Source organism: Ylistrum balloti, unplaced genomic scaffold, assembly GCF_031769215.1.
Source record: "Ylistrum balloti isolate Yb309-2 unplaced genomic scaffold, AGI_CSIRO_Ybal_v1 Utg370552, whole genome shotgun sequence".
NCBI classification, from domain to species: domain Eukaryota; kingdom Metazoa; phylum Mollusca; class Bivalvia; order Pectinida; family Pectinidae; genus Ylistrum; species Ylistrum balloti.
This window is the reverse complement of record NW_026782348.1, coordinates 74,315-87,143: the sequence shown is the minus strand read 5'-3', so window position 1 is coordinate 87,143 and position 12,829 is coordinate 74,315.

The following is a 12,829-nucleotide window of genomic DNA, read 5'->3' as shown; positions in this document are numbered from 1 at the left end:
AAACATTTCTCTTCTGACTGGTACAAATATTAAAATCACCTAATACTATAAGTTCCTCTTTTGGATCCATATAACTTGTTATTTGTTCAAAGTTTTCAAGAAATTCATTATCTTTTGGACTCCTGTAACAAACACCGACGGTAATTGGTTTAGTTTTTGGTAATAAAATGTTTATCCATACAGACTCAATTGTATTATTTGGTATGTCTTTTATTGTAAAGCCAATATCATTTCGAATGTAAACACACACTCCACCACCTTTTCTATTTCTGTCCCGTCGTATCGTAGTATAGTTGTTTATGTGTATCTCCTCAGCCGTGACGGTGTCGTCGAGCCAGGATTCGCTCACGGCTAGTAAAGCCGCACGGGTATTACACGCGAGTGATCTCAGTTCAGATATTTTAGGTAATAACGATCGTGTGTTTATATGGACAAAATGAAGCCCTTTTTTCACAAAATCACTGTTTTGTCCATCAGGGCCAGGGTGGGGTGGACATCACCGCATTTCAGTAGACATGTATACAAAAGTGATAGTTTTGAATTGTTTACCTTTTCCGTGAGCTGTAATCTCCGGTAACGTTGTTCTAAAATGTCAAACTGTCCAAAGGCGGAAATGTCGAGTTCGTGGCTCTCAATGATGATTACAGATGGATCGTTTGGGTTGAAGTATTGATTTGGTATAAAATTTTCAGTGTCATTTGAAATTTTGGTCTTAAAAAATACTAAAAATGTGAGAGCTAACAACAACCCACCGGTCCCGTCGGCCATCTTAACCTCCCTATGCTATCTCTGGGGAAGTACTAATGTATGGTTTTCAAAGTAGATTCCTCTTGGTTCCTAGTTGTGTTTGTTTTACTTTAGGACTGAATAGAAGACCAAAGATTTCAGACAGGCGACCATGTTGGATTTGACAGGTAAAGAGTATTAACGCTTTTCCTAACCGGAATTCATAAATTTCATTTAATTAAGAGCAAAAACAAAGGAAAGAAGGGAATAGAGTGGCGGGATCCAACCGGTAAAGAACAATGAATAAGAAAAACAATGGTGCATTATATGCTGAGAATATATTGATAGATACCAACTATGTATCAGTTTAAACCTGTAAACCTTGGATAAATGTATCCCAAAAGGTAGAAAGTCTTCCCGACATAAAAACCAGAAAGCAATTGGAGCCAGGTAGAAAATCGGAGCTAAGTCTAATTTGTACCTATCATTTTAGAGAGTATCAAAACGTTGTCGCGAACACATGTAATCTGGGTATGTGTTAATATCATATAACATGTTATCACTAGGCACTGTTGTGATTGGCTGGCTGCCAACCAATAGCTACAGATGTGATGTATACTTCCGTTTGTAAACAAAGGAATCAACTGTCAGCCATAAAGGTTGTATTACATAAAATTCATTTAAAGGTATTTTATCGGTAAAGAGATAGACTTGATTTTTTTTAACATCTCACTTCTGCCTTACATTCATCTTACGAGCGCCTTCCATCATTCTTATCTCTGCCTTCCATCATTTTTACTGTATTCTATCCTTTTACAATGTACTTCTGTCTTCCACACTTCTTTTCTCAACCTTCCTTTCCATCCTTTTTACAATTGCCTTCCTTCCTTCTTACAAGTACCTTCTATCCTTCTTACAACTGCCTTTCATCTCTACTATCGCTGTCTTTCATCCTTCCTACTTCTGCCTTCCATCAATTTTGCCTCCGTCTTCCATCCTTTTTATCTCAGCCTTCCACCGTTCTTATCCCTGCCTACCATGCTTCATAGCTGTGCCTCCCATCCCTCTTACAACTGCCTTCATCCCTAATTACCTCTGCCTACCTTTCGTCTTACCTCTGTCTTCCATCCTTCTTATCCCTACCTTCCATCTTCTTATCCCTACCTTCCATTCTTCTTATCCATACCTTCCATCCTTCTTCCCACTGTCTTCTATTCTTCTACCCTCTGCCTTCCGTCCTTCCTACCTCTGCCTTCCGTCTTTCCTACCTCTGCCTTCCGTCCTTCCTACCTCTGCCTTCCGTCCTTCCTACCTCTACCTTCCGTCCTTCTTACCTCTGCCTTCCGTCCTTCCTACCTCTGCCTTCCGTCCTTCCTACCTCTACCTTCCGTCCTTCTTACCTCTGACTTCCGTCCTTCCTACCTCTGCCTTCCGTCCTTCCTACCTCTACCTTCCGTCCTTCCTACCTCTGACTTCCGTCCTTCTTACCTCTGACTTCCGTCCTTCCTACCTCTACCTTCCGTCCTTCCTACCTCTGCTTTTCGTCCTTCCTACCTCTGCCTTCCGTCCTTCTTACCTCTGCCTTCCGTCCTTCTTACCTTTGCCTTCCGTCTTTCCTACCTCTGCCTTCCGTCCTTCCTACCTCTGACTTCCGTCCTTCTTACTTCTGACCTCCGTCCTTCCTACCTCTACCTTCCGTCCTTCCTACCTCTGCTTTTCGTCCTTCCTACCTCTGCCTTCCGTCCTTCTTACCTCTGCCTTCCGTCCTTCTTACCTCTGCCTTCCGTCCTTCATACCTCTACCTTTCGTCCTTCCTACCTATGCATTCCGTCCTTCCTAATCCTGACTTCCGTCCTTCCTATCTCTACCTTCAGTCCTTCCTACCTCTACCTTCCGTCCTTTTAACATTGATCCCCCCTGCTTATGATATACCTACCTAATTTTTGTATTACGCCTTTGACTTAGGCACGACGCTCTGCAAACAATGACATCTGAAGTGAAACGTAACATGTACGTAAAGATTATGTAGTGGAAACAACTGTACCCCAACTTTGTTATATTTTATTGTAGAATACGTTTATATCAGGATACGTGATTCAAAATATCACAACACTTACCTAAATTGAAGCATTTTGTCCTTTTCCTATCATATTGCTGGAAATATGTATAATGTACATTTACAATGGAATCTGAGGATGTATTCGGGGATTAACCGCCGAATTTATATTCATTTATTGAAATGCTTCTATTCAGTGTATAAACTTTGCTGATACGTGTACATGTAGAGAAATATCTAAATAAGATTTTAGTAATCTACAATGGAAATTGTACCTGTCAATGTCTGTAATAATAACAATATTTTGATAACTCACCAGACAGATTGTTAAAACACACTTTAGATAGCAAAGCTACAAATCCTGAATATTTTGAATATTTCTGTATAAACTGCCTTCAAAATGGGAACATTTGATAAATCGTAATTGATTTCTGAGGGTTTTTATTTACTATGGTGATGATTTCTTCGCTGCAGGACATCGTTGGAAATCCACGAGACTACACTCGTGTATTTCCGACCTTAGCCACATTCACACTTTGCCCAAATATACACGAAGATAATAAAAAAGTGACCAATTGTTAAAAGGTTAAAGGTAGTTAATTAGTAGCAAGGTTGAGTATATATATAATTAAATTCAATTATTTCAATTGTAGATCGTTTGACTGTATACTATATGTATATTTTACAGGTTGTATATAATTATCTTGACTGTAGGCAGTTTGACTGTATACTGTATATATATTTTACAGGTTGTATATAATTATCTTGACTGTAGATCGTTTGACTGTATACTATATAATAATTTCATTAGATTACGTCAATGCTGTCTCATTTCAATCCAGAACCCTCTTCAAACCGTCCAAATTATTGAAATCCTGGAGATAGTAGGTTTCAGTGTAGAAATAGAGGATCGTAAGGAGTTTTAATTCAGATGAAACTGATAAATGAATCTTAGAATTTTTCATTTTATACAGCGGCGGCCGAAAAACGAAAACGTAGTGGCTGTCATTTTCGATACCCTTGGGGTTACGATCATTTCTGCACTTTCTGCACCCATGGGACATGTCATGGGAAAACTGAAGGTTCCATGTGGGGCGACTTATGGACAAGACGAAAAGGCTCGTCTGATCCTCTGATGTACATCAAATGAATCACGAGGTCACATAGCGGTATATTGTAATTGCTCTGAAGTTGGGTGTCGCTCGCATATCAGCCTGTTATTGGTCAGTTTTTTTTCCTCCTTGAACCAATCAACTTACTTCGCCTGTCGTATCAATTTTGTCATGACATGTTCCAAAGATACAGAGAGATCGTAACTTCTGGAGTCTCGATGATGAGTGGCTATATTCACGCTCTTTATCTTTCTTTTGCTTTGGTGACGTCACAATGCAAATGAAGTTGTAAAGTTATGACGTCACAATAGAGACCATATAAACTTTGGCTAATCAAAGCTCCACTAGGTCATGTTACACGGTTTTGGTAAACATAACCAAGAGAAAACATGTAAGATGCGTTATTACACAGATAAAAGGGTAGTTACGTGTTAAGAATTAATTGAACAAGGAGAGAAACAATGAAATATTACAAATATTTACACAACGAAAGATTTAATGTCCACCAGGAATACAGACTTCAATTATTTCTTGGAGGTAATCAGCTGTTTCATTATTTATTTCAATGCTAATCTGGAAATGTATGTCTTTATTCCACTCTTGTGATTAGTTTCGCTATTATTTGCAGTCTATCAAAACACTTTCTGATGATGAAATAAAGGATTCTGTGTTTAGTTGTCACATATGAAATCCACTCTGGTACTTTTGCAATAGAGAGATCCCAAAGTTTTCGTTCAGAGAAAATTATGAAGAATTTGGTGACGTGGTTGATTCCCGGCGGATTGTGTAAAATCGATGTTTGATATGAAGTTAGTTTAAGTTACCCATTATAACCATGGTAACAATTTTGATGCAGCATTAACTGTAGCTTTAATCCTTTCAAACCAACCACGGTATACTATTATGAAGATACGGTCGTCGTTGAGGAAAGGATATACTGTATTAGAAATGGCTTACGACCATTTTGGAAAATCAAATCAATCTCAAAGATTACAGCACTGATATGGCATCGTCCTTGATATCTGTTAATCAGATTTTATACATAGCTATTTTATTTTCCGTCTTACAACATCTGGGCCGTTAACACAAAACATTTCAGTACTCGATGATGATCCAAGCAATCGCTCTGGAGGACGAATAGAATTTACTGTCGCCGAATATCTTGTTTCTGTTTTCTTTCTTCGGTCCCTCTTTTTTAGCGCCTGCAAATTCATTGAATCAAAATAAAATCAAGTTGAATTCCGCCCAGGTGTTAAGAAAAGGCAATTTAAAACAAATCACCTTCTTCTTTGAAACCCCACCTTCTATCCCCATTGCTCTGACCAACCTGATTTATTTGAGAAATTACTACCATCCCCAAGTGATGTTTCATACCACATAGGTGGGAATTCACACAGACATTAAGAAGGATTAGCATTTTTCAGGTATTTTCCCATTTTTGGGAGCGACTCTTCTTCCCAAGAGTTGAATTAACATAATTTATTCAAAAAACATTGTCCCCTCCCAAATGACGCCTCAGACCAAGTCTGTCTGTGTAGACATATGGGGATAGAAGGATTTTAAAGCATGATTTCCATATTTCTCCTAATTGGCCCCGAACCATGGTGATAAGAGCTCGCACCATATCTAGTTATATAAACTAAGATTGCCCTCTGTCACTGATGTTCCGACCAAGGTGGTTAGGATATGTCTAAATATATGATAGAAACGGACGTTTTTGAGTCGATCCCCAAACTTCCCCAACCAGGCCACGCCTCTTGGCCTCTAGGAGTCAGAATATCTCCACTAACATAACTTATAATTGCCGTCCCAAATTTCAGGCTGAATTTGGTTTTAAAGCAAAAGTTTGTGGTGACTGTAAATCATACTGACCCTCGGGTCAGATGACATAAACTAAGATTGCTTGAACATTTCTTAGAAAGTTTCAACAACGCTCAGCTTACAATCAAGGAATATTTAGACAATTCCTCCAATTGCAAATTTATCAAGGATGGCTGCTCATATTCCTGTTCAATATTTTTTACGTTAGGACTGTTCACATTCCTAGAATTTTACCTTTGACTGTTCACATTCCAGGAATATTTACGTACTAGGCAGACTTTATACATTCCTGTGATGTTTTGAGAGGCAATCGACATTCTTTGTCGTAAGACAGTAACGACGCAACCAATTCAATTACATCCAATTTAGGTTAAAATACAAGCAAACGTCGTAGATATTCTCCAACAGTTAACAATTTGACATCTGAAGGCAAATACAAAAATGTATACATTTATCAATACGATGTGTTACATTTGCACATTATATACAGACATTCGCCGTATCTCAATTTTTACAATCCTCGATACTCCAGGAGTTACGATCACTTTCGTTCTCTGCGCCCCTTAAACATGTCATGACAAAATTGAGGGCACAAACGAAGTGACTTGATTGATTCCAAGAGAGAAAAAAAAAGACCAATAACGGACTGATACGCTCCTTTTGAACATTACGAAAAAGCGACATCCAACTTCAAAGCCATTACACTACATCGTTATGTGACCTCGAGATTCGTTTGATGTACATAAAAGGATCACACTGGTCTTGTCAACTTGTGTACAAGGTTTCGCACATTGAACCGTCAATTTTGCCATTACGTGTTCCAGGAGCGCAGAGAGCGAAAGTGATTATAACCACTGGAGTATCGAGGATGATTTTTATCTGGCATAGACAAATCCAAAATTAGACCAATACATAAACAATAATTAGTTTGGACATTTAACATAATAATTATATAGAATCTAGTAAGTGAAATCGAAGGTATGGTTCAATATTGGTACTGTATTCTAACTTACCGATGTTTATATGATACGTATTACTATTTATGTTCTATGTTTCTATGTATGTGTACAACATGATATTCTTTGTCTTGATAAACAGGCAGATTGCCTCGATTTGACTAGTCCGACTGTCGAAATCACTTATATACATATATAGTATTGTGTTGCGATGCAGCATACATTACCCTGATATTGCATTGTTCTTTGTCAGGTCAAAGGTCTTTAATCTATTCATACATTCTCAGTGGTCTTTGTTAACGACCCTGCAAAGGCGACATGCCTTTTTACTCAGGAATGGTAATTTATGGGCAGCGGGCTACGTATGGTAATATCCCATAGCATGATCTAAAAATAGCTTAAAGGTCAAGGTTTGGTCTCACTTCATGTTGCTTATAATTACATTTATACTTCACACCGCCGAAATGAACCTACGAAGTCCTACAATCTATTGCGTTCCAGCAACACATGGTAAAGTGGCTATTGTGTAGTAACATACAAATCTGTGCACACAATATTCTTATACTAATGGTAGTTGATTACTGCCTGACAATTGTAAGAAAGTATATTGTATGTCATTTGTCGTATATTGATCAAATTTTATGTTAGTTAAAAAACATTACCGATGGTACATTTGAGGAACTACTTTGTTCACTGTGTATTGTGTCGTCTGTAAGGAACTACTTTGTTCGCTGTGTATTGTGTCGTCGGTGAGGAACTAATTTGTTCACTGTGTATTGTGTCGACAGTACGGAACTACTTTGTTCACTGTGCATTGTAGCGACAGTAAGGAACTACTTTGTTCTCTGTGTATTGTGTCGACAGTAAGGAACTACTTTGTTCATTGTCTGTATTATGACAGTTATGAGGAACTACTTTATTCACTATGAATTGTGTCGACATTGAGGAACTACTTTTTTCACTGTCGGTATTGCGTCGTCTGTAAGGAACAACTTTGTTCACGGTCTGTATTGTGTCGTCTTTAAGGAACTTTTTTGTTTACTGTCTGAATTGTGTCGTCTGTGAGGAACTATTTTGTTCTATATTGTGTCGTCTGTAAGGAACTACTTTGCATACTGTCTGAATTGTGTCGTCTGTGAGGAACTACTTTGTTCTGTATTGTGTCGTCTGTAAGGAACTACTTTGCATACTGTCTGAATTGTGTCGACAGTGAGGAACTACTTTGTTCGGTATTGCGTCGTCTGTAAGGAACAACTTTGTTCACTGTCTGAATTGTGACGTCTATAAGGAACTACTTTGTTTATTGTCTGAATTGTGTCGTCTGTGAGGAACTACTTTGTTCTATATTCTGTCGTCTGTAAGGAACTACATTGCATACTGTCTGAATTGTGTCGACAGTGAGGAACTATTTTGTTCGGTATTGCGTCGTCTGTAAGGAACAATTTTGTTCACTGTCTGAATTGTGTCGTCTGTGAGGAACTACTTTGGTCTGTATTGTGTCGTCTGTGAGGAACTACTTTGCATACTGTCTGAATTATGTCGACAGTGAGGAACTACTTTGTTCTGTATTGTGTCGTCTGTAAGGAACTACTTTGTTCACTGTCTGTATTGTGTCGACAGTAAGGAACTACTTGGTTCACTGTGTATTGTGTCGACAGTACGGAACTGCTTTGTTCTCTGTGTATTGTGTCGACATTAAGGAACTACTTTGTTCACTATCTGAATTGTGTCGTCTGTGAGGAACTACTTTGTTCACTATGAATTGTGTCGACATTGAGGAACTACTTTTTTATCACTGTCGGTATTGCGTCGTCTGTGAGGAACAACTTTGTTCACTGTCTGTATTGTGTCAGCTATGAGGAACTACTTTGTTCACTGTCTAAACTGTGTCGACAGTGAGGAACTACTTTGATCACTGTCTGAATTGTGTCAATTATGAGGAACTACTTTGTTCACTATGAATTGTGTCGACATTGAGGAACTACGTTTTTATCACTGTCGGTATTGCGTCGTCTTTGAGGAACTACTTTGTTCACTGTGTATTGTGTCGTCTTTAAGGAACTACTTTGTTCACTGTCTGTATTGTGTCTTCTGTAAGGAACTACTTTGTTTACTCTCTGTATTGTGTCGACAGTGAGGAACTACTTTGTTCAATGTCTGTATTGCGTTGTCTGTGAGGAACTATTTTGTTCAATGTCTGTATTGTGTCGTCTGTAAGGAACTACTTTGTTTACTGTGTATTGTGTCGACAGTAAGGAACGACTATGTTCACTGTGTATTGTATCGAAATTGAGGAACTACTTTGTTCATTGTGTATTGTGTCGTCTGTAAGGAACTACTTTGTTCACTGTGTATTGTGTCGTCTGTAAGGAACTACTTTGTTCACTGTGTATTGTGTCGTCGGTGAGGAACTACTTTGTTCACTGTGTATTGTGTCGACAGTGAGAAACTACTTTGTTCACTGTGTATTGTGTCGTCGGTGAGGAACTACTTTGTTCACTGTGTATTGTGTCGACAGTGAGAAACTACTTTGTTCACTGTGTATTGTGTCGTCGGTGAGGAACTACTTTGTTCACTGTGTATTGTGTCGATAGTGAGGAACTACTTTGTTCACTGTCTGTATTGTGTTGTCTCTAAGAAACTGCTTTGTTTACTGTGTATTGTGTCGTCTGTAAGGAACTACTTTGTTCACTGTGTATTGTATCGACAGTAAGGAACTACTTTGTTTACTGTGTATTGTGTCGTCGGTGAGGAACTACTTTGTTCACTGTGTATTGTGTCGTCTTTGAGGAACTACTTTGTTCACTGTCTGTATTGTGTTGTCTGTAAGAAACTACTTTGTTCATTGTGTATTGTGTCGACAGTAAGGAACAACTTTGTTCACTGTCTGAATTGTGTCGTCTGTAAGGAACTACTTTGTTCACTGTGTATTGTGTCGTCTGTAAGGAACTACTTTGTTCACTGTCTGTATTGTGTCGTCTGTAAGGTACTACTTTGTTTACTGTATATTGTGTCGTTTGTAACAACAAACGGGAATGCCCGCGATAAAAAGAAGCTCTTCGGTCGTTTGATATCATTTTTTACACGAAAATGTATAAAATGATCTGAATCGACAACGTCAATCTGTGGATTGGTTGTTCGATTTTTTCTAACATTCATTTGTATGTACTATATATTTGCTTACCGACATATTTAACATTGTGAACGTTTGCTCACCATTACACCATTTCGTATGCTGGTTAGCCAATATATGGCGATATACCACGAATGTAAAAACTCTGACATCCACAAAAATACTGTGTTGAAGAAACTTGACCTTTTTTTCTCTGGATCAAAGTAAACATTACGAGAAGGATATCAGTTCCGGTTCTTATCTTCAGCTTGCGGATACCATATATACGTGTTGACACATTATCGGGAATCTATCAAGTGAGAAAAATGAAATGTGTTCGACTCTTAAGAAGCGGACGAACACAGAGATATAGAGTAAGCTATCAGTATCTATTAGTAACTGAAAACCATAAAAGACAATTTAATAATCAATGCTTGTGTATGACTCTATCTTAAGAACAGCAAGTAATGCTGATATCAGACATGCATTTCTCGGTCAAATATGATTCAGTTTAAACGGTATGTATGCACTTAAATGTTCAGTCTGTAATCAGGATCTTAGAGGGGTTTGCATCTCCTACGATTAGTAGAGTACATGTTGTAAAGTAATGCCGAAGAGAGAATAATCTATTTCAATCTGGAAATTGGTTTGGAAGATTGATATTCTCGGAACGTTTGGACAAGTTAAAAACCTATAAAGGGCCATTATCTTTGAAACAGTATCAATTTAGCTGACAGGCTGTAGTTTTCCCTCACCGTAATAGTTCCGTATAGTCGAAGATGATGCTATGTGTACTAGAGAAGGGGAAGAAGGAGGGCGTGGAGTAATACACCGATAAAAAGTGACGGAGGAAATTGGCGTCGTTCTGATGACGTCACCGTATCGTTAATCGATACATGCTGACCAGAAGATTCCGGTTTGGATTGCTTGTCTGGACGCTATGTCTTCCCTAGTCCTAGACTATTAAGATTTATGCACCCCTGTATCAGACAAAGCGTGTGAGAAAGGCATTAAGTACATATAGCAAACTCACGGTAGAAGTCAATTTGGTTTTATCGTTATAACTAATATGGCATCTATTCTCCTAGTCTAGAACCTACACAAATGGCACGTGATGTAGATACGTGAACCAACACTGAGAAAACGGAAATGATTTGTAGGATACTATGTCGATAAACTGAATAATAATCACAACTTTTTAACCAGATGTTTCAGTTTTATAATGAGTGAAACATTCATTGTAAAAAAAGTTACAATTTCCACCTGGGTGGAATTTGTTAGCTCTGCCAATATCAATGTTTTAAATTGATAGAAAACTGTATGATTGTGACATTGTTAACTGAGAGGGATGGAGTGGTATATATTTACTGTGTGATTGTGACGTTGTTAACTGAGAGGGATGGAGTGGTATATATTTACTGTATGACTGTGACATTGTTAACTGAGAGGGATGGAGTGGTATATATTTACTGTATAATTGTGACATGTTAACTGAGAGGGTAGATGGTATATATTTACTGTATGACTGTGACATTGTTAACTGAGAGGGATGGAGTGGTATATATTTACTGTATGACTGTGACATTGTTAACTGAGAGGGATGGAGTGGTATATATTTACTGTATGATTGTGACATTGTTAACTGAGAGGGATGGAGTGGTATATATTTACGGTATGGTTGTGACATTGTTAACTGAGAGGGATGGAGTGGTATATATTTACTGTGTGACTGTGACATTGTTAACTGAGAGGGATGGAGTGGTATATTTTTACTGTATGACTGTAACATTGTTAACTGAGAGGGTTGGAGTGGTATATATATACTGTAGGATTGTGACATTGTTAACTGAGAGGGATGGAGTGGTATATATATACTGTAGGATTGTGACATTGTTAACTGAGAGGGATGGTATATATTTACTGTGTGACTGTGACATTGTTAACTGAGAGGGATGGAGTGGTATATTTTTACTGTATGACTGTAACATTGTTAACTGAGAGGGTTGGAGTGGTATATATAAACTGTAGGATTGTGACATTGTTAACTGAGAGGGATGGAGTGGTATATATATACTGTAGGATTGTGACATTGTTAACTGAGAGGGATGGAGTGGTATATATTTACTGTATGACTGTAACATTGTTAACTGAGAGGGATGGAGTGGTATATATTTACTGTATGATTGTGACATTGTTAACTGAGAGGGATGGAGTGGTATATATTTACTGTATAATTGTGACATTGTTAACTGAGAGGGATGGAGTGGTATATATTTACGGTATGATTGTGACATTGTTAACTGAGAGGGATGGAGTGGTATATATTTACGGTATGGTTGTGACATTGTTAACTGAGAGGGATGGAGTGGTATATATTTACGGTATGATTGTGACATTGTTAACTGAGTGGGATGGAGTGGTATATATTTACTGTAGGATTGTGACATTGTTAACTGAGTGGGATGGAGTGGTATATATTTACTGTATGATTGTGACATTATCTTAATTGAGTGGTTTATACGATTTATTATTTTCGAACTGGCGAAAAGAGATGCTTTATTCTTCTTACTGGTGACAGAGGAGACATAATTTTTTCAAATCTTCAAACTGACGCGAGAAGAGACTCTATATTTCCTTAGCCTTACAAGTAACGCGAGAAGAGACACTTTCTGTTAATAACCTTACATCTGACTTGAGAAAACATGCTTTCTTTTCGACACTTTAGAACTGTCGTGGTAAGGGAGATGTCCTTTCTTGACTTCAGAACTGGCGCGAGAAGAGAGGCATTTTTCCCTAACATCAGTACTTACATGAGAAAAGATTCTATCTGTTCCTAGCCTTAGACCTGACATTAGAATGGACGCTTTATTTCCATAACCTTACAACTGACGAGAGAATAGACGCTATTTGTTCTTAACATTAGAACTGGCTTAATAGAGAAATGTTATTTTGAAATTTTCCTACCTTAGAATATACTCTCACTGTTCACTCAGCGACGTTTCCCGAAGACAGAAAACAATAACACTAATTGGTGAAATATCAAGCA